This window comes from Manacus vitellinus, unplaced genomic scaffold (genome assembly GCF_001715985.3).
Source record: "Manacus vitellinus isolate BGI_N305 unplaced genomic scaffold, ASM171598v3 scaffold_3_pilon, whole genome shotgun sequence".
In the NCBI taxonomy this organism is placed as follows: Eukaryota; Metazoa; Chordata; class Aves; order Passeriformes; family Pipridae; genus Manacus; species Manacus vitellinus.
Genome location: NW_021940535.1, coordinates 40,766,153 through 40,792,393, shown reverse-complemented (window position 1 = coordinate 40,792,393; position 26,241 = coordinate 40,766,153). Strand labels below are relative to the sequence as shown.

The 26,241-nt window shown below is 39.1% G+C and overlaps 1 protein-coding gene across 2 annotated transcripts in view; it reads right to left on the bottom strand.

Moving 5' to 3' along the window:
* The window catches only part of SVIL (supervillin), a 108,100-nt gene extending 85,487 nt beyond the window's left edge, over positions 1-22,613 (bottom strand). Inside the window, exon 1 of one of the 2 annotated variants that reach the window (XM_018075312.3) lies at positions 22,529-22,613. The gene's annotated coding sequence lies outside the window, so the exon portion shown is untranslated. Of the gene's footprint in view, positions 1-14,659; positions 15,261-22,528 lie in introns of those variants that run through there. The other variant, XM_018075311.3, reaches the window with a different exon arrangement.
* Between the last annotated feature and the right edge of the window lie 3,628 nt (positions 22,614-26,241).

The window sequence follows — 26,241 nt, the reverse complement described above, 5'->3', positions numbered from 1 at the left end:
CCCCCTCCACTGAAGGAATATCATACCAGCAAGCTCCTTTTTGGCAGTTCAATGTATGTGTGATTAAACAGAGTGTTTTTCATAACTTCTGTTTAACCTTGAAATCTGCTGCTTCTATTTCAGACTCGATGAAGTGCTGGTGTGCCCGAAAGCTTGGCTCATTTTTTCCCCCTATACCAGCTGGTCTAATAAATTACTGCTTCCTAACAACCTCATGTTAGCTATGTCCTTAGATCATACACAGCTAACCACCATTATGCCACATCAAACTTGTATTAAACCATGATAAAGAGTACTTCTGTCTTAAAAAAACAAGGTCACCCAAACTACTACCTTGCATTAAAGGGAGCCATTCACCTTCCCCACTCATCACATGGATGAGGGTTTATATGCAAGCAAAGGGTCACTTATTAAGTATCTTCCAGGAACATGAGCATTTTCTGTTTAAACTGCTCTAAAGGTAAAATGAAATATATCAATTGGACGTTTCATTAAGTCTGAGGTGACTCCAGGCCTGATGGTTAGGTTCCTAAACTGTCTGCTAGAGAGTATGAGTGTAAAACAAGCAGTTTGCGTGATTTAAATTTTAAAGCAACTTTTTCACTTAATTTGAGAAAGGGAAGGGGGTGGGAAAGGAATGGTTTGTTGCAGATAAATTACCTCTTTTCAATCCATGGGTAAAAGTTCCTTTCTTTAAGGTCTGGCAGTTGGAGGCTTAGCTCCCCTTTCAGACATGCCTTTATTTGGAAACAATGAGGGAGCAGGCAGGGGCAGGGCAGGGCTTTTTCATAAATGTTGCGTGGCCACATGCAAACTAACAACAACTTGGCAAAATGAGTGGCAGCTCTGCACAATCAATACAGCCATATGCTCCTCGAACCAAAAAAAAAAGAACAAGTGAGGAGTTTACTGTTTGAAAAAGCAAACAAACAATAAAACCCTTTGTAATTGCTTATTAATCATTAAAGGAAAGAGGAGAAGATGAGAGCTCCATAGAAATCTCACAAGGCTTGAAGCTCACACAACTACACTCTTTCGGACACTTACTGCCTGTATCACAGTGCTATCTTGAGGACTGCAGCGTATCTGCTCTTGAGAGCAAGGAGAGGCTCCTGATAAGAGGGCATAGTCACATTCAAGGCACAGGCAGCACTGGCTATGAATGGGAGGGGGACAGGGAGCTCACTGAAGTGCTGACAAATGACTTGATATAAAACTTCAAACTGGGCACCATCAATGTACCAGAACACAGGAACAGGAGGCAGCTCACAGGCCGTTCACTGCAATACCTGCAAGATGGCTCCTTGTGATCACATCCTCCTTCTTCCCACAGACAGGGAGAAGAGACTATTTTTACACAGCTGCTGACCACTTTGACAAAAACAAGTGGAACTAAAACTTGAGGCCTGATATTACTGATATCTCCTGGGAGTCTCAGGAACATCAGCGGCAGAGGAGACCAAGTGAGAAGAGGAAACTTCAAGAATTTGAAGTAATAACCTGACCTCAAGCAAAAGATCAGGATCTACTTGCATTTTCTTTCTCCACCCTGCTTTCTCTCATAACAAGAAACACTCCCAGATAGAAATGCTGATGTACCTTCAGCAATTTTTCCTTTTTTCTTTTGGAAAAAGAGACTCCATCAAGTTCCATTCAGGTTTTTTTCCCCTATCTTCCTCCTCGCTGGTATTGTAAAGGTCAAATATAGGATCCTTCAAAAAGGCATTAAAGCGAAACAGAAAGAAGAGGTATCTATTTAAAGGTACTTTCATCATCCTCAGAAAAAACTTTTTATTCCACAAGTTAAAGTTCACATTCTACATAATCTTTAGCTTGCAGTATCCCCTATGCTTCTGGAGCATTGGCTCAGTCCTGTTGAAAAAAATGTCCACTTCATTGCCGATGCCTAGCACTGGTGCTGGGTGGAACGTCACCACTAAGCCAGTCTCTCACTTCCAACCTTTCTAGAACACAGTGTTCACAGAGACACCTGGCTTCAGTGACAGAAACCATTTGCATCCATCCTCTGATGGATGGTTGATTTGAGAAAGAAAGGGAAATACCTACTAAAAAAACTAGTTTGCTAAGGAAAAGCCTGGGCTTCCAACAAACAAGGTTCTTCTTTCCAGTGGACAGATTTGTGATGAAGGTTTGGCATCTGTTCAGTTCTTCCTCTGTGGCAAATTACTTTGCTGTCTCCTGCACAAATGCAACCAATGCAACTTTGGCTGCCTGCAAGTAACATTCAAAAGCCTCTCATCCAGAACAGTCTTAAACTTTGTTTTCCATCATAAAATATATCTTGCAGATGTATATTTTTATTCTTCCTGCCTGATCTTATGTAGAGAGGCCACACTGTTAAAGCATGGTCAGCAGGAAGAAGGTGAGCAGGAGAGTTTCTGTGGTACACGTCCCTCTTGTAGTAAAAGGGCTCAAGACTGAGCAGTAAGTGTGGAATTCTTACTTAATCATGCAAACTTCAGGACTAGGCAAGTGATAAATATACTTTCCTCTCAGAGGACTCTGAAGACCTCTGTCAAAGGAGCAGCCTATGTTTTACCCCCAAAAGCAGACACTGCGTCTTTAGTCACCCTACAACAAGGGCTGCTGAAAGCTGAGGTTAATAAGTGATTTTCCTTCTCTCAAAATTGCAGCACAACTCACTTGACCAGTAGTGAGTTCCTGTTGCACTCCTCAAACTGATGAGAGCTCTTGGAAGTATTATTTCTGATAAAGTATATTTCAAAATTTAAGACTTTGCATTTTCATGGTCACATAGCATCTCTGTTAGACTTACTGACTGCTGAAGAGCTGCCTCTTAAGAAGAAAGATTTCAATTTCAAGGCAAGTTGGAATGATTTTCTAAATCTTCCCAAACCTTCAGAATCCTATTTAGCATGTTTTGACATTCGTGGTTGTTTTCAGGCTTTTTGCTGGGATTCAAGAACTGCTTCATCTGTGTTTATACTATTTGTGTTCCTTGCTCTGGCATAATAAAGGGAGTGAGCAGCTGTTCCTGTTCCATGACCAAAACAAATAACTAGTTTGGTTTAGATTTTAACTTCATATCACATCTAAAAAAAATGACAAATATTATTTTGTTCCTCTTCCTCCTATGGATTGTGCCATTAAAAGGGTCCTGTCGTACAGATTTCGATTCAAGAAACACAGTAATGTGTTCTTCCTTTTAACCCTTTATATTTAAGAAAGGAAATATTATTAGAGGTGGAACAGAAACATTAATTTCACTAAGATCCTATAATTTAGAACTTTAACTACCCCTGAGTCCAGGGTAGCTATAATCCTGTTCAGCAGTTTTGCGCATTGTGCCACTACAAGGACATGTATGACAGGTTGGCTTCGGCATTTCTCTCAAAGTTTTAATCAATACTGTGGAAAAAATGGCATAGCAGAAATAAGAATATGCTGACCATCAACAAAAGTTAAAAATTTTCAATTTGTTTCTTCCAAGTGGGATTAGAACTGTGACCTCAGTAGCTCTCTCCAAACCCTCATCAGTTCCGAAAACATTACAAAATACCACTATCCTACAGAACTGAAATCAGACATTTTTCATAACTCTTTTGAGAGGAAAAGAGACTGTTAAAACAAACCAACAATCCTTAAAACTGATTGCTACCTTGAGTAAGTAAAGTTACAGAAGTATTAGTATTCCCTGTAATAAGTCTAGTGAACACTACAGATTGCATTTAACAACTGGCAATTTTTGAGAGAGCCACCACATGCTTCCCAGCCAAGCAGGGCACTTTACCACAAGTAAGCCAGAAACTGTAACCAATTCAGTGACAAAAATAAGCTCAAAAGAAATGACTGGCAACTCAACTACTAGAAGGTGATTTATTTCCACAGTAGCTGGATGTAAATACTTCCTCTTCTCTATACTGCTAGACTTTCAGTTCAGGGAATATATTAAGAGATTCGGAACCTATATCCAACACTGTGGCTCCCTCTGATTGTTCTGTTGTGTAAAAACTATTGTGAGGTATGTTCGGCCTAGTTAGCCAAGAATTTTACCATCTCTGTAATTAACTCTGGAATCTAACATCATCATCCCCTCAAGGTTTCTTAAAAATTTTAATAGCCTGGTTTATGAATATTCATTTGCCAGCATTATACTTCCAGGGATTTATGAAAACTCAGTGGCATGTCAGTGCCCAAACAGGTTCCATTATTTCTGCTTCTTCCTTAGCATATTTATTACAAGTCAGGAAGTGAACCAAGCCTGCAGCTGATCCAACCATCTAGGTAATTTCATAGAGATTACCTAACACAGCAGACATCCAAGTGCTAAGGATGTCTATTAATCCCTCTGCTGGACATGATGCTTCTTCACAGGCCTCATTGGTTCCAGGCTACTAAACTTGTTTCTCCCTTATCTCCTCCTGTTTCTCTCCTCCTACATGCCACTGCAATTACAAGCCAAGCACGCGACAACCAGCCCTTCAAAGACTGCTCCTGTGCAAGAGAAGAGTTGCCCAAACCACAAAGAGTGGTACAGACAATTATTCCTCACAGTCAGCTTGCTCCATCAAGTACTACAAGTCAGACTGAACTGCCACACTGCAACACCTAAATAAAGTTTGTGACATGTTATTCCATTACCAAGAGGCATAAACAGTTCTTCGGTACCAAAATGTATAATTTCTTTGACAGTTTATTTTTTTTTTTTTGAACTGTGACAATGCTGCAGTTTTAGACCACTGGTTTGGACATTACTGTATGTCACAGACATGTGACCCAACCTTTTTCAGATATAAAGCATCTCCAGTTCTCAAAGGAGAGCTCAGTAAAGTCCATAGTGCAGGTAGATCAAAAGCTCTTACGAACTTGAATTGGGCAACAAATATTTAGAGCACGGTTTGTAAGGAATATTAAATTTAAGGCTACATTAAATGTATTAAGACAGGTGTGTATTATGCAACGAGCTTCCTCCTAATATTCATGCAAACTGGAAAGCAAAACTAGAAAGTCAAATAGTATGTGTCATTTCTCCTATCTATTCCTTAGCTATGTTTCTCCTTTGTCAGCAGAGAGGCAGCTCAACAAAGCTCAGAAATACTTTTGTCATTTCCTAACAAAATGAATTTAAATAGAACTTTCTGAAGTTATTGTCAAACCTTACCTTAGAATAATTGATGCAATTGTGTGATTTTCCCCTCATCACCACTGCTTCAGAACAAACAAGATAAGAGTTATCTGTCATAAATGAGCATTCCAAGGTTCTGGTTTCTGTTTCTGCTCTAAATATTTACCAAGCAATGAAAAACTTGATATTTGGAAATATTTGGAAAAGTAATTACCAAGAGTACCATTAGACACACATAATATTTAAAGAGGTGTCTCCAAAGAGAACCTGTAGATTACTCAGCAGGAATAAAGGAGGAGAGAAATGCAAATAAAGAATAACTTAAGTAATAAAAAGGGTATAATCCTTGCAGGGAAAGGGAAGAGAAATTAGAGACCAGCAACTCAGACAGTGAAGAAGAAAGGTCAGAAGTCCTGAAGGTTGTAATCATGATCCTGTTTTAAAAAAGGAAAGGCTAAAATTGTGACTGATACAATGGCCTATTGGCCAGTCCATCAAGTCTGAAGTACCATAAATAAAATGGCTTTATACAACATCATCACTTGCAATTTTTCACTTGATGCTTCCTCTAGCTCTTAGGTCACAGCTTTGGTCAGAGACTGGTGTTTGGGAAGACTATTGTAAATTCTTATCAAAACCTGGGGAAAAGCCTTGCACTACAGGCAGTCCTGGACACTCACTGGTCAGGGTACAGCAAGTACACATCACTGTGGTGGAATTACACTATTTCTGCCTTGTTTTTGTGGAGAAACCAGCCTATTTGGCCTTGTTTTTTCCTTTCTCAGCCTTCTTTGAGGAGGAATTATTTATGCTAGGTCTTCAGAACACATAGACCTATTGTAAAAGTCACAAGATGCCTGTTTGCCCTAACTAGGAGAGATTCTTTGTGGTGGAGGGGGAAGGGGGACCTTTCACTATTATGGGATCTCCTTTAGAAGCTGAATGGTTCTTTTAATTATTATGATTATTTTAAAAAACAACAGGTTAAAATAATTTATTTCAAGAACCCCTGAGCCAAAAGCTTGATTTCTGCTTTGCTAAGCGCTCCAAAAGGAGGTGAAAAAAATCTGAACTAAGTCTGCCCTGCAAAACTCTACTACCACCATCACCCCCCCCCCCTTATATATTTATTTTTAGTGGTTTGTAAGTTAAATCTCTGGCCTGCAACAAAACCAGGTTTGGGTAGCTGTCAACCCTTAAAGCTAAACAGCTACAACACTTGGCAGGTGGTTGAAGGAAGGACTTTTAGCTACAAAGAAAAACATGATAGGCTGGATAAAGCTGAATGCCCAATTTTTTCTGGCACCTGCTACTCTTGTAGGATATACAGCCATGTTGGCCAGCTTCAGGGTCCTGAATTATGTAAATATTTCCAAACGTTTTGAGCTTGTCTGCTTTGCTGGACCACCCACAGGGAGTACAGCTTGATGGCCATGGGAACAGTACCACCAACTGCATTGTTTTTTACTGTACTCTACTGAATACACTTAACGCCCAGTGAACTGACAAAATTACTCCTCTGTATCAGGAAGATTCACACACGTCTGCCCAGCAGGAGCTGCAGTAGAGCATCCCTTTACAGGCAGAAGGGCACATCCCTGCTCCACTGGCTTTCACGGTTAGGTTTCAGCCCACCAGTCTAGGAATATGCAAGGGCCACACTTAAGTTTGCTCCCCTGCCAACAGTGAAAGTGTTTAACACAAAAATCCGTGTTTGTGGAAGCAACAGACACCAAAAAATTATATGCTAATTCAACTAATTGTTGCATGTCACAAGAAAGAAGCAATTCAGAAATGTTAATCAGTCTGAAGCTCATTTCAACTCAATGCATTCATTAGACTCTGAGGTTGAGCAGTAGGTTGTGCTTCATAGACAGAGCAAAAAATATAAATAAGGAGTAAAATACCCCAAGGTACCAAATGAGGCATTGTAAGGGTATAGGTCATGTAAGTGAAGTCATGTTGAGAACTAGACATTTACACCTCCTAGGGTGTAATCCCATGATGCAATACTCAGATTAAATCTTAGACTATTATCCCAGCATATCAACCCTGTCTGTTCCCAGCAGAGAGGTGACCGAAGATCCTGTTTAAACTAGCTCATTTATCCAATCAAGACAGTAGAAACAAAAGCATGGGAGAGCTCCTCTTCTTTAAGTGCTTCCCTTTAAAATACCTCTACCTTTTTGTCTCAAAGCCTGGTCCCTAAACCTTGATCTCTCTTAACTCTTGCCTTCTCTCTGTCTCTCCAAAGTCTAGCATAAAGAACAAGAGGCTTGCTGTGGAAGGCTACTTGCAATACCAGGAAGAACAAGCCAGGGCAACTAAGCCTAATAGTCCGTGATTTATCTGAAGTGTTTGCTGAGAAGAATGTGTGTGAAGTCAGTTTTTTCCTGACAATTAACTTCTGTGGAGTTGTGCTGTCATGACATTTCATTGTCTGCATTCAGTCTCACATCATCACAGGCATTGGAAGTCACTCATAAAAGTTTACTCAACTACTAGCCCTAGGTTTAAATCAGAAATATTTAGTGTTTCAGCAGAAACGTGCTACTTTTGTGCTGCCTTCAATCAAGCTGTAAAGTTCCTGTGATATCAAACAGAAGTTTTTCATAGCTGCCCATCAAAATTATGGTTTATATTATATATTTATATATGGTTTATATTATAAGTTTTACTTATACCTGTTTTTACTGAAGTCCAAACAACCCAGCATAGGCAGTCTATTAGCTTTTGTAATTCAAGACAAACACTTACTTATATCTCAAATGAAAAGTGCAGAACTAACTAATTTCAAGTAGAAGACTGTTCAGATTTAAGTCCCTGTGGCACTCTTTCAGAAGCATGACACAGAGGAAAGTAAACCACTGGGAAATTTTAACCCTGGGTTAGAAGACACAGCAATAGACTTGGTCCAAAATTCAATGTAGTGTCTTAAAATAAAAGAGTAATTCTCTTTTGCATAAGAATATTAGCACAACAGTTGCATAACACATTGTCCTACCTGCCTTACCATGGTTTGCTTAAGCCTCTAAGTCAAGCAAACTGAGGCTATCATGAACACAGTATGATAGAACTCATGTCACAAACATTTAAATGTTGACATCCCACTTGATGTGGTGAAAGCAAAGCACTGAGGTACCTCATAGAGCTCACAGGGCTCCCAGCTTTTGTCTCTTCTCCTGCCATCTAACCAGAGCCAACACAGTGTTCCCTACTCACCTATCCTTCATTCTTATTCCCACACTCTCAGGTCTTTTCAAAACTTGACTCTCCCACCGCCACTAAATCAGCACCCACACTGGAAAAAAGTTCCTACAGAGCAGCTCCCTGATTTGTGTGACCATGTAGCCAACTGACACTACTGGAGAGAGTGGTTCTGGAGCAAACTGAGAATGGAGAGGGGAGTGGGAAGGATTCCTAAACTGGTATTTTAAAGCAAGCTAGCAACTTCCACTATTCCTACCTGCCAATCCAAATGATTAGCTGCCTAAAGCAGTCAGAAGAACAAGCTTGGTAGCCCTGGCCTTGATTATTTGCAGGAACACAATACAGTAGGTGTGCTGCAATGTCTAACATAGGTGGATAGCAACCATCATTCCTGACAATAGTAGGAAAGAATGGGACTGGCCTCACCAAATGGCATCCAATTGCTTATGTATTTCCAAAAGAAATGAGGAGACCTCATTTTGAAACTTACCCACTCCAAGACAACCCTAAGCACCAGTCTACAAGCAAGTGAATAGCAAGGCTGCTCTTGACCTCCCTTGCTTAAAGTAGGGCAGCTATGAAGAACACAAAGTCTTATCAATGATTTCATGTTTTTTTCTGCAATTAGGAATTGCTATAAATCCTAGTTTATATGCCTGGAACACATTACTTGCTCAGAGAATAAAATGTGGGACAGAAGTGTGTTGACACTGTATTTTCTCCTTTGACTTAACCCTTATGAATCCTTGTACTCTGAAAACATACATAGTCCAAATAGCCAGAAACACAATTAATACTAGAAAATCTAAGCCTCTATGGCTCACTCTGAGTAAGTGCCAGGATGGGTAACTTTTCCTGTGCCCACGTAAACATAGCTCTTACACATAAAGGGTTGTGACTTCACCTAATGACTGATCAGCAAAGGCTTCCAGCCTCTAGTCAGAAGAGAAATGCCAACTATTTGCATATACAGGAGCTTTTTTAACTTCAAAACTCTTTCAGTTACCAGAGTTCCTCTGATCTCAACACTTATCTCTTATCTGTCATACCGTGCTATAAGTGAGCACAAGATCATCAAATCTGTCCTTTTGAGCTCTGATGTACTTCAAGACAAACAAGTCCTTGCTATTTTCTCAAAGCACTTAACCCAGCCAGGTTTTCTACAGCTTAAACATGCTATTCCCACCTCTGCAAGACCTCCATCTGGACAGGTCACTCTTCAAATACACATGGCAATCAGGAGCCTGATGAAGACTTGGCACAGATTCCTACATGCCAATCCTCCTGGCACCAGCACTGTTGGCCTGCCTGGCTCTTCACTGCATGACTCACAGCTGCTGAAAGTGGCAATATGTTTGTGTAAGTCTATTTGGCCTTTACAGACACATGTACACATACACATCTACCTGCCTGATCCATACTCCTCCGAAATCCTCGGGAGATGTCAAGGGTAGATTTGCATGTCATTTCATAAAATTACTGACCTTACCTTTGTCAGCATAAGTGGTTAGTTCAGTTAGTCTTTCTTGCTCTGAATAAGCCAAAAGACCCTTATCCTTTCTAGAAATTTCAACAAGGAAAAAAAAAATCAAAGTTGTCCACACACCAAATACAATTTTTGCAAACAGAAGATATTTCTTCCAGAGGTGTTCTAATTCACTATGTTTCAGGTACAAAACAACTGTAGCAACTTGAAACACAATTCTAGAGGATTCTGATAAGCAGAACTGACCACAAAAAACCTTCTAATGGTTTTGTTCATTCTCAGGACAGCTGGTTGACTGAGAATGCAATGTCTTTTATTTTTTGCAGAGCTACAGTAATAATTTCCAAGAATTCCACATATAAACTGATACTTCATTCTGACAATATCGAAACTGCATCTGCCACAGTTACATTTGTAACACACTTTTACATATCTGTGTGCTGATAAAGAGAATATTTTAGCATGTAGAGCTCTATAATCAAAACATATTCTGTGCTATTTTATAAAGTATAACTTAAGGAATGGAAGTAGGAAAGATGGGAAACTTCAACCCAAGAATTTAGTATTGCATCTGTAATGCAGCCTTTAAAGACCAGAGTTAATCTTACTGGTATAAAATGAAGTTTCTTATTCTGAACCACAACCTCTAAACGCAAAGTTTCCTTACTTGCAAAGCCACACCCTACTACCTGATCAGAATTAAGAGGCAGGGGTTGAGCTATGTTTTCAAAGTCAACTTGTACAATTCACACAGGTTTTGCTGAGTTCAACTCAGGGAGTTAGCATATGTTTTTTTGTTTGAAATGGGTTAGTAAAAACTAACTCTGGAGTTTTTAAGGCATGCAATAAGCTTTTATTTGCCTCAGCTTCAAGTTGCTTAGTTATCAACACTGAAGCCTTAAGTCTGTTTTTCAAACGAATTATATGCTCTGGATGTTTGACTACAATAAAAAATATGTAATTCAAGGTTAGCTTTACTCACTGCAAAAAACAGCTACTTGTCTTCACAATGAAAGGGAATAAAAAGTGAAATCTAGTGCTGCTGGAGCAACAGCTGTGTCAGTTGTTCCGCTCCAGTTGCCTGTGTTAAAAAATCTGGCAAGTTTTTTTTATTGTAACTGAAGCCAGGCAGGTGTTACGATGACTGACACTGAAGCCAAGCGAACCCAGGTCTTAACTCCCAGACCTAACTTGTGGCTACATGGTTAGCCTGACCAACCCTAGTCACCGCTGGAATGCCAACAGCTGCCCGAAATGCTGCTTTCAGTAGGATCTCACCTTGCTTTCAGGGCCAGTTGGCTCTTAATGGAAAATACATTGAAATACTGTCTGTTTTTCATGGTAATATAAACAGTTGGGGCAATTATTTTCTAAGAGTTAAAGAGTTATTGTAGCTGTCTCTGAGCCTTAACTGGGCTTCTTGTCAGAAAGGGTAAGATTGAAAAAGTCACATGTAAAGCACATATGACTTGCATATTCTCTAGAACACTTGGTGCAACTGTTCTGAAACATTAATCCACACTCCTTCATCCTTCTGCAGCGAGCTAATAGGAGACAGTGCTACCTTTGTTTTATTTTGGGGAATAGACATTATTTTTGTTTAAATCTGAGGCTGATATAACAAAGCAAGAATGAAATCCTGTGGGTCTTTGCTGACTGCCAAGAGTCTTACAGGTATAAGCCACGAGGAGCACATTTGGCAGTCATTAACTCCACGGAAGTATTATTAACTTCTTACAGTACTTTGGCAGTAACACCTAAATGCAGTTCCTTTGTAACAGACCACTAGTAACAGCATGGCATCTTTTAGTGTCAGACAGCTGAGTTCTTTTGGGAAATTGCACACTTCCTCTGTAATGGTATGATGGAGCCTCAAGTTGCTTTAGAAATGTAGCTAGCCTTAGTTATTACAACACATGATAGTTAATGTCTGAGTTTTTCATTATGCTTTTTTGTATACCTGAAGAGAGATGTGTCTGGAAATTCAAACTATTTTAATCTTTGAAAGATTTTTTTTTTTTTAAAACTTTGAAAACTGGCATCATTAGAGCAAAGAGAGACCATTCCATCAACTGAATCCAAATAAATCAGCAAAGATTTGTTGTGCATAGTTGTTGTACCCGCTCTAATGAAAGACTCCCTTCAACACACCACCACGTGAATAAGTGACATCAGAAGCATTTTTATCACCAGTTACCCAATGCATTCTTATCTGCTTAAGGCAGACTCCAAGTAGGACATGTTTTGCTTATTAAAAATCACGACCTTCCAATGTGTCTGTTAACCCTAAAGTGTCTAATTGGGAAAGCAGCAAAACCAGGGAACTAATAAGGTGAGACCATTGTGCACACTAATTCCTTTGCAAGATCACTATTCTCCTCCATTATGCCAAACGGAGGCTTTTCCATGGACAAACAGAAGCCTTTGCATCCAGCAAGAAAACACACTGTGAATCACAATGCCTCTACTAAGGGAATAATCTCAGCCATCCTATTACTGCAAACTTTTGCCTCCTGAAAACTGCAGTGAAATTGCCATGCACAACAGCCAACACATTGGGGAACAAACATGAACTCAAACAATGACAATTTAAACTAAATAAGCTTGTGCAATTTCTCCCCTGTTCATCATATTAAAGGTTTCATAGACAAGAGCTGATCTTCTGAACATGTTCTAAGCAAGTAAAATGACAATGTTGCACTTAAAAAAAACCCAAAACCACAAACCACAAATTCTACACACTCTCAATATCCTTTCACATAAACAAATGTAGTAAGACTATATAAAGCTTTCAAACCACTTCATCAACATAAACCTACACAAAAGAGAAACCTCAGCTCATAATGTGTTAGTATGTATAAGACACATATACTTTCCACACAGAAAACTGGCAAAAGACTCCTCTGACCTGTCTGGAAATGTCTTGGCCACAAATGGCTCAACTCTACCCTCTTCGAGTCTACCTTGACTCACTGTGAAGAAGGAATCTGCACTATCATTTTACTGTTCCTCAACTAGATGGTTTTGGGGAGCTCTGTGTACAGTTATAATGTCTCTTCTCTGCATAAAAATGGCATAATCCAAAGACAGATTAATACTGCTTGCATATCCCCACTACCTTTATCCCATATAAATTATCAAAGAATTTAGCAAAGAAATGTCAACTACCAAGCTAAAGTCCTGCAGAATAATACCCAGAAAAATCTGAAATTCTTCTTACTGGAAATTTTTGCCAAAAATGTAATTCAGCAATTCAATCAAGACAAAACAGCACAGGATGAGGTAGAATTAACACTTAAATTGAGCTGGGGAAGAAAATTTACCTATTCCATTACATTTAAGCCTTTGCTGCATGAAGAGGAGCAGATATTGTTACTTTTCATCAATCAAAATATTTCCTGTATTATACTGTTAGTGCAAGTTAAGATCTCTACCAGTGTATTCCTGCTCTTCTGCACACTCTGGGGTATTTAACTTCCATATCTGATGGTTCTGTGGTTTTAAGGCTTTTAAGGCATTGACACCTTCAAACAGGTTAACAGGTACAAAACAGGCATGTTAAAATGGTGGAGTAATTTATAGCAACATGCTTTTTAAAATGTAATTAGCAAAGGAAAACAAAATCAGATCACATAAAAAAGGATGCTTCTTAAAAATACTAATTTTACTGGAAATGATGTAAAAACATTTTAAAGTCAGGTATCAAACTGAAGCACACATCTGTTAATCCAACACAAAAATTAAGAAGCTGTCTGAAGGAGTATATTGATCAGGCAGTTTCTTCCACATCCTCACTGCTTCTGCAGGTAGACTGATTCTATCTCCTATAAAATACACAGATAGAAGTGAGTATTTAAATGTATATCTAACAAAGTCTGTGTGAGAAAAATTTAATATATATATTTTATTGGTTATTCCAATAAAATATTCCCATCCCTAAACTGATACAGTTGTTTTTAAACAGTAATGCTCCAGATATGTTCTGTCTTCTGGTATTCCCTGGGCTAAAACAAAGGCTTATAGAATTCAGAATAAAAATTCTGGATACATTTGACAGAGAAATATAGATTTGTAATCGATAGAAAATGGAAGATGGCCTTAAATTGCTAGTTCCTGAAAGGGAAATTGAGATTTTTTTTGGCAAGGACACCGTTCTTGTTTCTGGAGATTAAAATATAGCACCTGGGATATCCTTGAAGCAAGGAAACTTTTCTTCCCATCCCCCTGTCCCTTATACTCCCCCCCTTTAACAGGCTGGAATAAACCCACTTGCATTTCAACCTGACAACACTGTGAATATTCTCAAACAACTGGCTCGAGTAACTGCCTGCAAGGATACTGCTGCAGGAGAGGAAGGTAAAATAGTGCCAGTAACTGCCACCTGTGGTGTTCTGATAATGTTTAAAAATAAGAGAATGGAAAGTTGGAGGAAGCTTTCTTCGGAACACTCCAAGTCTCAAAATACAACAGAGTTATCCAATGCAACAGTATTCACAGGTGTTTATAGAACTTCTTAAACACAAGAGAAAATTACTACTGAAAACTTTTGTTGCTATATAAGTGCTCTTATAGCCGTTTGAAGTACTGTGGCTAAGGTTCACATATTAAAACTGAAAAAGAATAGACACATCACACAAACCAACCAGTGACAGGACTTTCCATTCATAGCAGAATGAACTCATCGTCTAAGCAAAACTCGAAAATAAAAACACAAAATGCCTTAAGGAAGGCTGAAGGGCTGGCATGCACAGGCTGGAATAAACCCACTTGCATTTCGACCTGACAATGCTGTGAATATTCTCAAACGAGTGACTCGAGCGACTGCGTGCAAGCTCTCCGGACAAGGTGCTACTTACTTCAGAGTCCTGTAAAAAATCCACTTGTCTGCCTTTACACAGAGGACAGAAGGATGTAGCAAAAGGAATCAAAGTCTTCTCAAAATAGTTACAGATATCGCCTGAAGCTCTCTTTAGCCAAGTATTTAATAATTCTTGTTTTAAAGAAGTTACTCACTTTAGCTAAGATTTCTTTCCAAAGGACCTAACACTCACCCGCTTAGAAAACAGAAAAGTGACTTCACAAAAGTTACCAAATATCAACATGCATGGCTGGCAAGTACATGTGCAGTCAAGATGATTCAGATAAGTCAGATAAATTTAGAACAGCGCTTTCCTAAAAGCATGCGTTCACCAAATGCAGTAAATATGCAGGAGCTATATCCAAGTGCTGATTCCAAACATCAGAGCAAAAAATTTATTAGTGAAAATCTCCTTTTAAGAGTTCGCTGCCATCTGAAGTCCTCAACAGTGTTATTCCTTGATCTGCCTTTAGTATTTCCATCCATCACTGGATTTATCCACATAAAAAGCTATAGGCTCTCCGACCTCAGAGGACTAAGCCAAATGCAGTGTGGCAACTTCACAGAGGACCAACCTTTTATGGTTGGAACAGTAGAGCTTTGATACAGCTAATCTACCATAAATAGCTCTTGAAACTCAGAAGGATCAAATCAGCTGTTGCAACAGCCCAGCCTGTAGCTGCTTCAAATCCAATTATACTGTCAACTCTGTCTTGCAGCCCTCCTTTTTACTCCCCCCATCCAAAACATTTTTAGTCCTCCTCCTGACAGAAATTAGAAGGTGCTAAGACAAATGCAGCAGCATTAAATGCATTAAATACATATTTGAAACAAATGCACAACTATTCTTACAATTATCTTAAGGAAAAGAAGTTTTATTCTGTAAAAACCAGCTTAAGTATTTTATGCCCATATAAAAGAAGTTATCAGCCCTGACTTGTAATGCAAACATACAAATTGAAATAAGCAAACTGTTCCAAGAACAGCAAGGACAGCTTTAAAAGGTGGGTGAAACTAAGCAGATAAACTTCATAGGGCACCATCCACGTCCCAGACTGAGGCATAAGGCATTGCTTGCATATTTTTTTCTGTAACCTAAATACACTTGTGAAGTACTAGAATTCCCTGTTATAAATCCTTGAATTACAATGTTTCCTTTCAGGTAGTTAGAACCATTTTCCCACAAAGAAGCTAAGAACTATAATTTAAGAATTCTTACAGAATTAAGATCTTCCAAAATATATGTTTACTAACCATACAAGTTGTTATAACTGAAAATTACCACTAGGACTACAAGAGCACAGTAGTTCCGGAGAAACCAGTACAGTGACATGGTTCTGGGAAAAAAATCAGGCTTGGATCCAATGAAACACAGGTGAGCAGCATTATCTTTATGGTTCACCTCACAGTGCAAAGAAACAGCACACAATGCAAGTATGTAATTATAGGCAAATAAAAGGTATTTTTTCAACCATATATTATTAACATCCTCCCAGTCTCTCCAAAACAAAGAGTTCAATTACTCCAGGGCAGTACAGGAACTCTGGTACTTCAAAGGGGAAGAAATGTCTTGTGAGCAAAACCTGTTATCTCTATCTCCCACAAGTATGTAAATTCTGAACAGTGCCAGGGCATCCTCCTAAAATACATGGCATGACATCTACAATCTAGGCATCAATCCTTATTCAAGCAAGGGTAGAAGAGGATCACCAATTCCTGGTATTCAAACTGCTTCAAGGGCCTGAAATTTGGCTCCTCTAGAAGCGACTCTAAAGGAAGGGCCAAAAAATCACTTAATAAAAAAATCATCTTCCATTTAATGGAAAATTGTCAGCCATGCACCATCTTACTCCTCTTAGAGCTTGTGTTAAATTTCATCATCTCAGTTAAAGGCCTGGGTTTTAAGTGATTTGCAAAGCTTGTAACATACCTGGAACACAAAAAGAGTCACTGGCTACACAGATGATAACAAAACAACTTTAATTAGGTGTGAGTGGGTTAAATGAAGTGGTTTGCTATCTCCTCTAAATTGTGCATGAAGAACCCAGCTGGGTCACCTTCTGGAAGTCTCGGTAAAGTTAAAGAGCCATAAGAAGGCACAGAGAGTTTTTCCCTTTAGGGCCCAGCATATGCCCAACTGAACAGTGAGCTTTTCATTAGCATGGAGTAAACCCAGCATGTGACAAGTAGATAAAACAGACTGGCAAGATCTACCCGACTAAGTTTATCACTTTGAACAGAGCTTGCAGAACATGTCACATTATGCTTCTGCACTGTGGTGAAAAAAAAGTAGCCGAACCAACTGCTGACAAAAGTTCAACAGACCTCTTAAAAATGCAGCAGGCATGCTTGCAGCTGGTAAAGGGAAGGAGCAGCCGAGAGCATGCTGCCAGAGCACAACCACTGGTGCTTTATGTCCTATCCATAACCATTTAAAATCCAAGGTCTTTTATTACAGTGGAATTTGAAGGATGCAAGTTATGACATGGAAACACACCCCCTCTCAAGAAGCAGGACTGGGATTGCTTGTTTCTTTTATAGAAACCACTCTACGTTCATTCTCCCTATCACACAGGGAACTCTGTTAAAGATTTCACTTTCGTATCTAATTTAAAAAAACCCAAATCCTGTGTGTGCTTTTTCACGTACACTTCTTGGCTATAAGCACATAAAGCAGAGCTGCCTACCACAGAAATGCAGTAATTTTTCCCTCTTCCTCCCCAGTACAAAATTTCTGTAAACACAGAGTAGAGGAAGCCACAGCCAATACATTAGTTCACCACTAACTCTTTTCAACAAGCCTAAGATCTAGCAGGTATCTTCCAGACACTATCCACATCTATTATCAAAGAGAGTGAGACATCATGTACTTCTCAAGCCACAGGTTCTGTCCCAATGAAGATAGAAGTACAAATTAACAGACACACTTTTGATACCAAGGTCTTGCTTTGCAAGAGAGGATATATGCTTCGATGAGTAACAGTCAAGAAATAACACCAGTGTAACACACAGTGAAGTGCACACAGCATGCGAAGTCTGGATTAAGCATTCTTTTATTTAACCATTCAGCCTCCCAGTTTACAGATATCTTCTTTTCAGCTAGGGAGGGAAGGGGAAGGAGAGACTTCCCAGAAAAAAAACCACAGACAAATTTAATAAAAGGTGACTTACCAACGTCCATTGTTAGAATCATGACCCCACTTCTGTGTCCCAGGAAGCAGGAAGCCTTACCCATCCACTGTATGCGAATGACTCAGAAGGACAGCATGGCTTTGTTTCAGCTTATATCTTCTGGCTCATTCACCCCTCCTCCCTTTCGTGGGATAAAAGTGTTGCCTGTGCCTGGCTATCCCTATTGGCTCAGCTAGGGAAACATACTCATTTAGCACATTCAAGTTTCTGAGAGTCTAAAATGACCCACAGAAGATTTTTTTATTTATCTTAAAAAAAAAACCAACACCAAAACCAACAACACTTTAAAAGAAAACCCCAAACCAACACAAACACTTTCTGTCTTTCTGGGAGAAGATATCATTCATTCTTTCACTACCAGACAAATATTAAAATGATGTTATTGCCACAGGGGCAAACAATTCCCTGCACTCTGAATCAATGAGAAGGTGGCAAGTCAGGGAGGACTCCCCAGTATTCAGTAATCCCCAGTTCAGCTGCATTGTCTGTTCATGGGAATAAAGCCACATGTTCTTTGTCAAAGCCTATGCCCCCCAAACCAGCTTATCTTCAATGCAAACTGTATATAACCCAAAAACCGAGGAACTCCCAGTTTGCCAGAGAGGATTTGCTCTTCCATTTTATTTTTAAACAGGCAGAACAGTAGAAGATTCCTGCCTTACTGAAGATGCACACACAGACTCTACAGGTTTAACTTGCAGTGAGGAAAAAAAAGTAATTTTTTTCTTAACCTGTAGGATTCTCTAAATGTAGCAACTGGTATAATCCAGGCTTGGGCTGAAGAATTTAGAAAGCTGTTACAATCTATTTGTGAACCACCTCTCTGATGAGATAATAGTGTTTAAAAAAATCACCACAAGGTAAGAGAAAAACCTACCTGATCCAGAGATATCATGACCCCTTGTTAACTTTGATCAAACCATAGAACAACCTAAAAAGTGCATTTGGAAGGAGAGAAGCTGGAGGGGGAGAGGAATTTGTTTCTTTCTGTATTGCAAAATCCTTTAAAACTTGTAGTCAGACCCTGAAAGGAGAGCTGCTGTATCTTGGCATCGTGAACTGTCAACAGACTTGATACCTGTACTTATGGACTCAGCAAACAGTGAATGAAACACTGGTGTTGTCTTCGACAGGAATTACCTTTTCTAAATAAAGCCTGGACATATTAGGCTACTGTCTCACCATGTTAGTCACCACTAGATAACCTAAGATTCATAACTCTGCGATACAACCACAAGTGTATTTTGGAAGTGTTGCTTGTGGTTGTTGAAATAAACAGAGTACTCCCTCTCCTCCCTCCCTCTGTTTTTAGAAAAGGTATCAGTTGCAAGTCATGAACACCAAGGTTTTTAGAAGCCACTAATGAGGTTAGAATCCACAATTCAAAGAAATGAGCAAAAGCATTACAACTTCATTGCTTCTCAGATTTTTTGACCCTCTCTTGCTTTGCATGGCTTTACAACAACACTCTTGAGTTATTACAGTTTTGGGGGAAACATATTCCTAAAGTTGAAAATTTCTGATGTTTTCAGTAGGGCACCGCAATAAAAGCTTTGGGAAGAGGCATAAGTAATTCAAATCCTAGAAACAAATCCAAAAGCTTTCACTGAATGGAAATTAGGAAGAAATTACCCAGGTGGACAAGCTCCTCCTCAAAAGCTTTATTACAGAAAGAAGTGTCAGACCTGGATGGGTCAAAATCAAAGTTTTGAGGATGCCTTAAAGTAATGCAGTCCTAAAGTCTGAGAGGAATAGTATGGAGAAAATAGCATAAGATCAGTCCTTATCAACAAGGTAGAAGGTAGAGAGTTGATAGACTTTTAAACAGAACTGAAGACCTGGACCCTCCGCACAAAACACCAGGCTATTCCAACACTAACACTTCCACTCTCAGGTAAACTGAACACAAGTAACATTGCCAGAGAATAACAGGCACAACAGGAACCATACCAAACACACACACTTTAACAAAAGCATATTGTGTAAGAGCAAACCACTTTCGACAGGATGACATTCCCTGTAAGCTTGGCTTTTGCAAGAAGTCTAGTACTACTGTTCTGTATCAGTAAAGTGCAAAAGTTCAAGTAAACTGTTCTCAAAACAGAAAAAAAAAGCCTTACCTGCTGGGTCAGCAAGAGATTGTCAGGTACTGCATGGCATTATTTTTTAAAATGGTGCAAGCATTAATAATTCAGTTTACAAAGTATTTAAAAAAAACAGCTGAATTGAAACCACAGTAGGGGGAAACAATCTTATGGAAAAAATAAATAGGAAGTAAATCCTTTTGCCTATAGCCTGAGAAGGGAGAGGATGAAGTTTCCAGGGGGGTTAGCAAGAACATTAACCTGAAGGAGACTGCTGCACTGACAGGGGATTTATAAAACTGGGCATCCCCAGCGTTCCATTTCCATCCCAGATGGCATAAATTAAACAGTTCACTGTTTTTGCAAGCTACACTAGCCAGCAAGAGTTATTTATGCAATTAAAAATACACCAGTATTAGAAGGAACACTTCATGTTTCTTTATATATAAGCAGGGCTGCTTAAGTGTCCAGCAAGATAGCACATGAACTTGCACATGAAGCCTTGCCTTTGCTGTCTTTGTGGAAGTTACACAGTACAAGTAGTACATGATAAATGATATGCTGCTAGCAAAGCCAACACTGTAAATTAAAAAAACAAAATACCTGGTCATAAACTGTGTCTACTGGAATGACATGAAAAGAGAGTATAAGTGACTCATCTGATTGCACCCTGCACATTTTCCAGCCTGCAAAGTCAACTGTTCAGTCTTACTCAGATGCAACTCCAGCAACGAAGTAGAAAGCTGGGTCATGACCTCCAGAGATCATCAATTTTCTTCCATCATTTTACAGTCTGATAATCTGAAGTCCATGTAATTGCTTAATGAACATACATTATAAGCTAGTTACAGATACAGTAAATACTGCACAGTATTGCAAGATGCTGTGGAAAAACTTGAATATGTTCATCTGAAGACTATATATCCAAAGAGCACATGGCTTAGTTATCACACCTCGTCCAGTTACGTCACTTTAAGTGTGTAAATTGTGTACAGTTAGCAAACTCTAGTTGTATAAACTGTCTGCTAAAATAAACTTCATTTTAGTTGTTGATTCTTTTTTAAATACAGCCAGAATATTCATTCACATGGTCTAATAGCATCATCTTCTGAAGGTTACAACCATTTTATGATGGTATATACAAAGAAACAAGTTCAGCAAGAAATTCTCTGGAGGCTTGACTTACTTGAGTCTTTGTTGAAAGAAGTTAAGTACATATTACCCTTAAAAAATTAAATTCCCATGACTGTTCACATATCTGCATTAGTATTGCAAGAACAGGCTACTTCTGCTCACCTTCATTAAATTATTCACTGCATAGAAACCATGCAGCCAGTAAATGTGATGTGAATGTGCTTGCTCTAACATTTTTGGAGGAGACTTTATACAAATGCTTTAATTCTGAATTGTCAAGATTCAATTCCCTTTTTGCCATAATCCAAGTTATCAAGGTTATGTTTTGCTTTTCTACTGCAATCCCTTCCAACTTTTCAAAGCTCTCTAGTGAATGTAAGAACGAGAACTGTCCCAGTCCCCCACTTTTCTTCTAATGTGTTAAAACCAGCAAAAGAAGTTTTTATTCAAACTTCCACTCTTTCCACCACGTTCTCACAGCTTTCAGGACCTGTGACAAGTTGCAAAGAACACAGCTCTCACATAATTCTGTAGCAACAACTGAAAAGGTGTCTACCATACCTCTGTGAAAAAACATAGGCTACATGTAGCAAGAGAACTAACAGGATGACAGCTCTTGCTGGGCAGTATGATCAGAATTAGACATCAATTTTCTTTTAGGAAAGTTAAAAGATAGATCACCTGTATACTATCATGCTGATACAAACCAGCGAGACCTTGCTGATCATGTCCAAGAAATCACATCTCTCCAGTAACAAAAATTACACAGTTCTCCAAGAGCAAGATTAATCCCACAAGTTATGGGAGCTCTGCCTTTGTGGAACAGACAGAATCTGCTACACAAACACACACACAAAAAGGTACCTTTTGCTTTTGGTTTGTGTTCACACAGGGAAATGCTCTCCCTTATCCAAGAACTGAGAAAAACTGAATCAAATCTAAACTGCAAATATCTAATCAATCTTTAAGAGTGGGTAACATGAAAGAGAGTACAGATCTGTAACTAATTAAAATGTTACATTTGAAGAAATTGTACATAGTCTAGAATGGTTGAAGCTATTTTGTTATACAACAGTTGGAAGAATGAATGATAGAAAGGCTGGAACAGGGGGTCCATCTCAGCTGCTTGCTACCTCTCAATGAATACTGAGATGAAGTTTCAGGAACTCGGATTGTCACTTTCTTACTGCATAACATTTCTTCCTAAAGCTGCACGAGCATCTCCTAGGTATTTAAATACCAGTCAGCTTTTCTGAAGGTCCTAAAGTCTACTCTGGGATCTTAACTATTATGTCACTGCATTTTATTAAAGCTAAATACACACTAGGAGGCACACACAGATTCTTCTTTAAATGTTTGATAGAAACAACTCCAGGAAAAGAAAAAGGAAAAATAAGAAAAACAACAACCTTTAGTTCTTGGTTCACATTTGCATCTATTTTTCAGCAAAGGCTTACCTTAAATCTCAGCCATCCAGGCCTGACCCTGTAGGTACATCTGCATCACCATGTCCAAGGGGCTCACAATCCAAAGGCAGTCTTCCTACAAGAAACAAACACAATAAAGTATGGGTAAGAACCATAAATGCACATCCCAGGATATGACAACAACTACAGAACTACCAGGCACAAAGGGGATGAAGTGATTGACTGCCAGGAATGAAGCAGGTTAGACCATATTGCTACCTTGCCCACTCATATGGATAAGATCATCACCACAAGCAACAGAACTCTTCAAAGCCCAGCTATTGATGCACTGTAGCCATACTCACAGAGAAAGAGAAGTCTTGTGGTTTCCTAGGAACTATGAGGCACTTGATCCCTCACGGCTACCAGAGTCTGACCCTTCAACATAAGACATTCTTGAACTACCAATTTCTTTGGAAATTCTGAACTTTCCCTTAACCATCTCACAGGAAGTAGTCTGTATTACATCTTTCAGTAAGGTCAAGCAGCACTAAAGAAAATAACAAAACTAGCAGCATCTACTAAAATACCTTCAAAATCTTTAATTTTAAGCATCAGTGGATGCAACTGAAAAAGTTCTCTTCCTAGAACCATAGCAATCAGGAGACAGACCTGTCCTAGTGGAGTTGACCTATAAAGCAAGTCCAGTTCTGCAGACAACACCTGCCACATGGCTTGACTTCTGATCCCACACCTTGAACCACAGCTGGTTTTATTTTCTTTTTGACAAATACAAAATATCTCTGGTTGTGCCTGTAACGTTAATTGCAGGGTGATTTAGCCCACATGGATACTCATGTTGATGAAGTATCCAAGTTAGGTTGTTTCAAACTGGCTGAATTATCCTAGCACCACAATGTCCTTAGAGATGCCAATCTCCTGGACTCATAAAAACCTACAGTAATCAGCTACTCCAGGTTTGTTACTCTATTCTGTACCACATGTAGTTGTTTTTTCCCAAAGAGCAGTGAGGAGTTCTCCAATGCAGACCTGAACTACGTGAAGCAGCCTGTGCTATTGCACAGATTATTGTCTCCCTTCTGTTATAGCTGGTAACTAAAATAACATTTTTACTCCTGGTCACCTCAGGCTCAGCTCACCTGCATATATGTCTAGGGTGCCAAATACACTGCTTTCACTTTCATAACTGCTTTATTCAACTCCTTATTTTAATCTATTAGGAGGTACAAAATGAAGTCATGATATCCTATGTGACTGGAGCAACAACTGTTGAGAGCAGTCAGGTCACTGCTCTGCTTCCACTGCAGCTGCTGGACATGTCAGACACTAATAACAGCATCTAGAGAAGAGGTCAAAACAAAAATAATTCATTGAATAGACAGATAAGACAGGAATTTTGCCTGAATTGGAAAAAATTCTTATTTTAGAAGACAAGCAAACCCGCAAACATAGACTACCTTAGAGTGCACAAGAACAGGTAAGGCAGCAGTTCAGTCTTCTCCCTACTATTACACAGCTGTGCACACATTTGAACTAAGCCAGTTTTTAAGATCTACCCATATTTATCTCTGTATTTCAGGCAGGAAATGGAAAGTTCCAAGAATATGGTAAATGACATGCTATTGTTTTCACATTCCCAATTTCCATTCACCTCAAATAAGCATTCCTGCACTTTGGAAGAGTAAATGAGTGGGCACTCACTTCAGTCTGGTAGGAAAGGTGAAGAAAAAAAGATGGTCAAGGGTTAGTTGGAAGAAAGATAAAATAGTTTTTCCACTATCAGCTAATGCTCAGTTTCCAAATTCCTTCTTGCTACTTGACTTGTAGGGTTGCCTGATTACTTCTGCTGTTCCTACTGTCTTCCTCTTTATGTACCAATATTAAAAAAAAAAAAAAGGCAAAAAAACGAAAACAGAAAAGGAAGGATTTGAAATCCAGCTGTAGTTTAGGTCAGCTACTTCACAGATTTCCTGGAAGACACTGTGCTGTGGGAAGAGGGGACATTTTACTGCACAACACACATTAAACCTGGTGCACACTGCCACTGTCCCACCAGTACATTTCATTAATTATTTTTTTTTTGCAAATGTTACATTTATGTATTACAACAAGAGAGAGAAGACCATGGTGCTGTAGTTTTGAAGGCCTGCAGCTTTGAAGCCCATCAAAGTCTGTCCTTTTAAAAGAACCTTAAAATCTGGTGTGAGTTGAACTATCTTGACAGAGTTGGTTTGTTGGGGTTTTTTTAGATATGTTTGCCTATGTCACTATATTCTACACATCCCTGTTAGTGTCAGGAGTCTTACCGGAAGTTTTGGCAAGAAACTTCATGATGAGACAAACATAAGACCTAAGAAATACAGAGCTCCTACCAGGAAACATTTGAGATTGAAATGAAAATGTGAGAGCTGGCAATTGAATTCTAACCTTTTAAAGACTGACCTTGGCTGCAACTTTTTGCCCTCTCTCTGCAGTTCCTCTGGGAAGGGCCTGGCAAGCCACTTGAACTGCATATCTGATAACCCCTGCATTTTGAGAGTTTAGAACAAAAGCAGGAGAAGACACTCCAAATATTAATTTTTGCCTTTTTGATGGACTCGGCTTTATTACACAACAGATGGATCCTGGAATTAGTCAGTACATCATGAAGGAAAGACAGACATCAAAATATCATTTGGATACTTGATATTATGAACTAGAAAGAGGAACTAGATGGGTAATCATCTCTGCTTAGCCACAAAGGTCTATCATTTTTGATCCAGGAGAATAATCAAACTTACATTTCTTCTATAAAAAATTCTTCTGTATGCAGAAAACATCAATATTTGGACTGACTTAACATCTGACAGCTGAATCGAGAAGGATGGTCACTGTCTACACAGACATAGAGCTGCTATGCAAGAATCTGCAGGGGTCCATCCGGTTATTCACTAGGCTGGCTACAGGACACCTACAGCAGCTTCTCTTCTTTAAGATAAGCCTCCTAGTTCTGAAGCTCTCACACACACAACAGACTTTGAAGAGTTTCACTGTAACAAATGAAGGTGCGTCCCTCCAATCAGAAAAGGATAGGAAAAAAATAAATTTTTAGGATGTTTTATTTGTTGCTTAATGACTTATATCACATCAGTTCTGCAGAGCTATTGCCTTCTCAGGCTCTTGCTCAACCCAATGAAGCCTGACACCACTTAGAGATGTTTTGATAAAGCCCCATTCTGCAAAGCCTTGGTACATAGTAATTTTTTACAGAAAAAAAGAAAAAGCAGCTTGGAAAAACAGCAGTGCAACAACTTTCCTGTGAAGCCAGGAATCCTCACAGACAGTTCAATTAAACCAGAGTCTAACACCTCCTTCACACTATCTCAACTGAGGTGTTATCCTTCTTAATGCTCCAGAGACATGTAACAAAACGTACTGGGCAGGAGCCAAGTGCAAAGGAGATTTTCAGGCTGCTGGTTTTCCTTTTACTGTGTTCCCTCCCTCTTCCACCCCATCAAAAAGAAAGATAACACAAACTTTCATTGGTCCACATCTCTTGAACACTCAGAATATCACTTAAGAATGGGAAAATTCAGCTCTATGACTGCACTTACCATCTATATTGGTGTAAGCCTGTAAACTCATACCATCCCATGTTCTTTCATGTTTTCAAGGCATTTCAGAAGAACTCTACACAAGACTAACAGGATACAGGCACTTTTGTTTGTAGTCAGTTCTCACAGAAATCATTCAGCAGCTCAAAT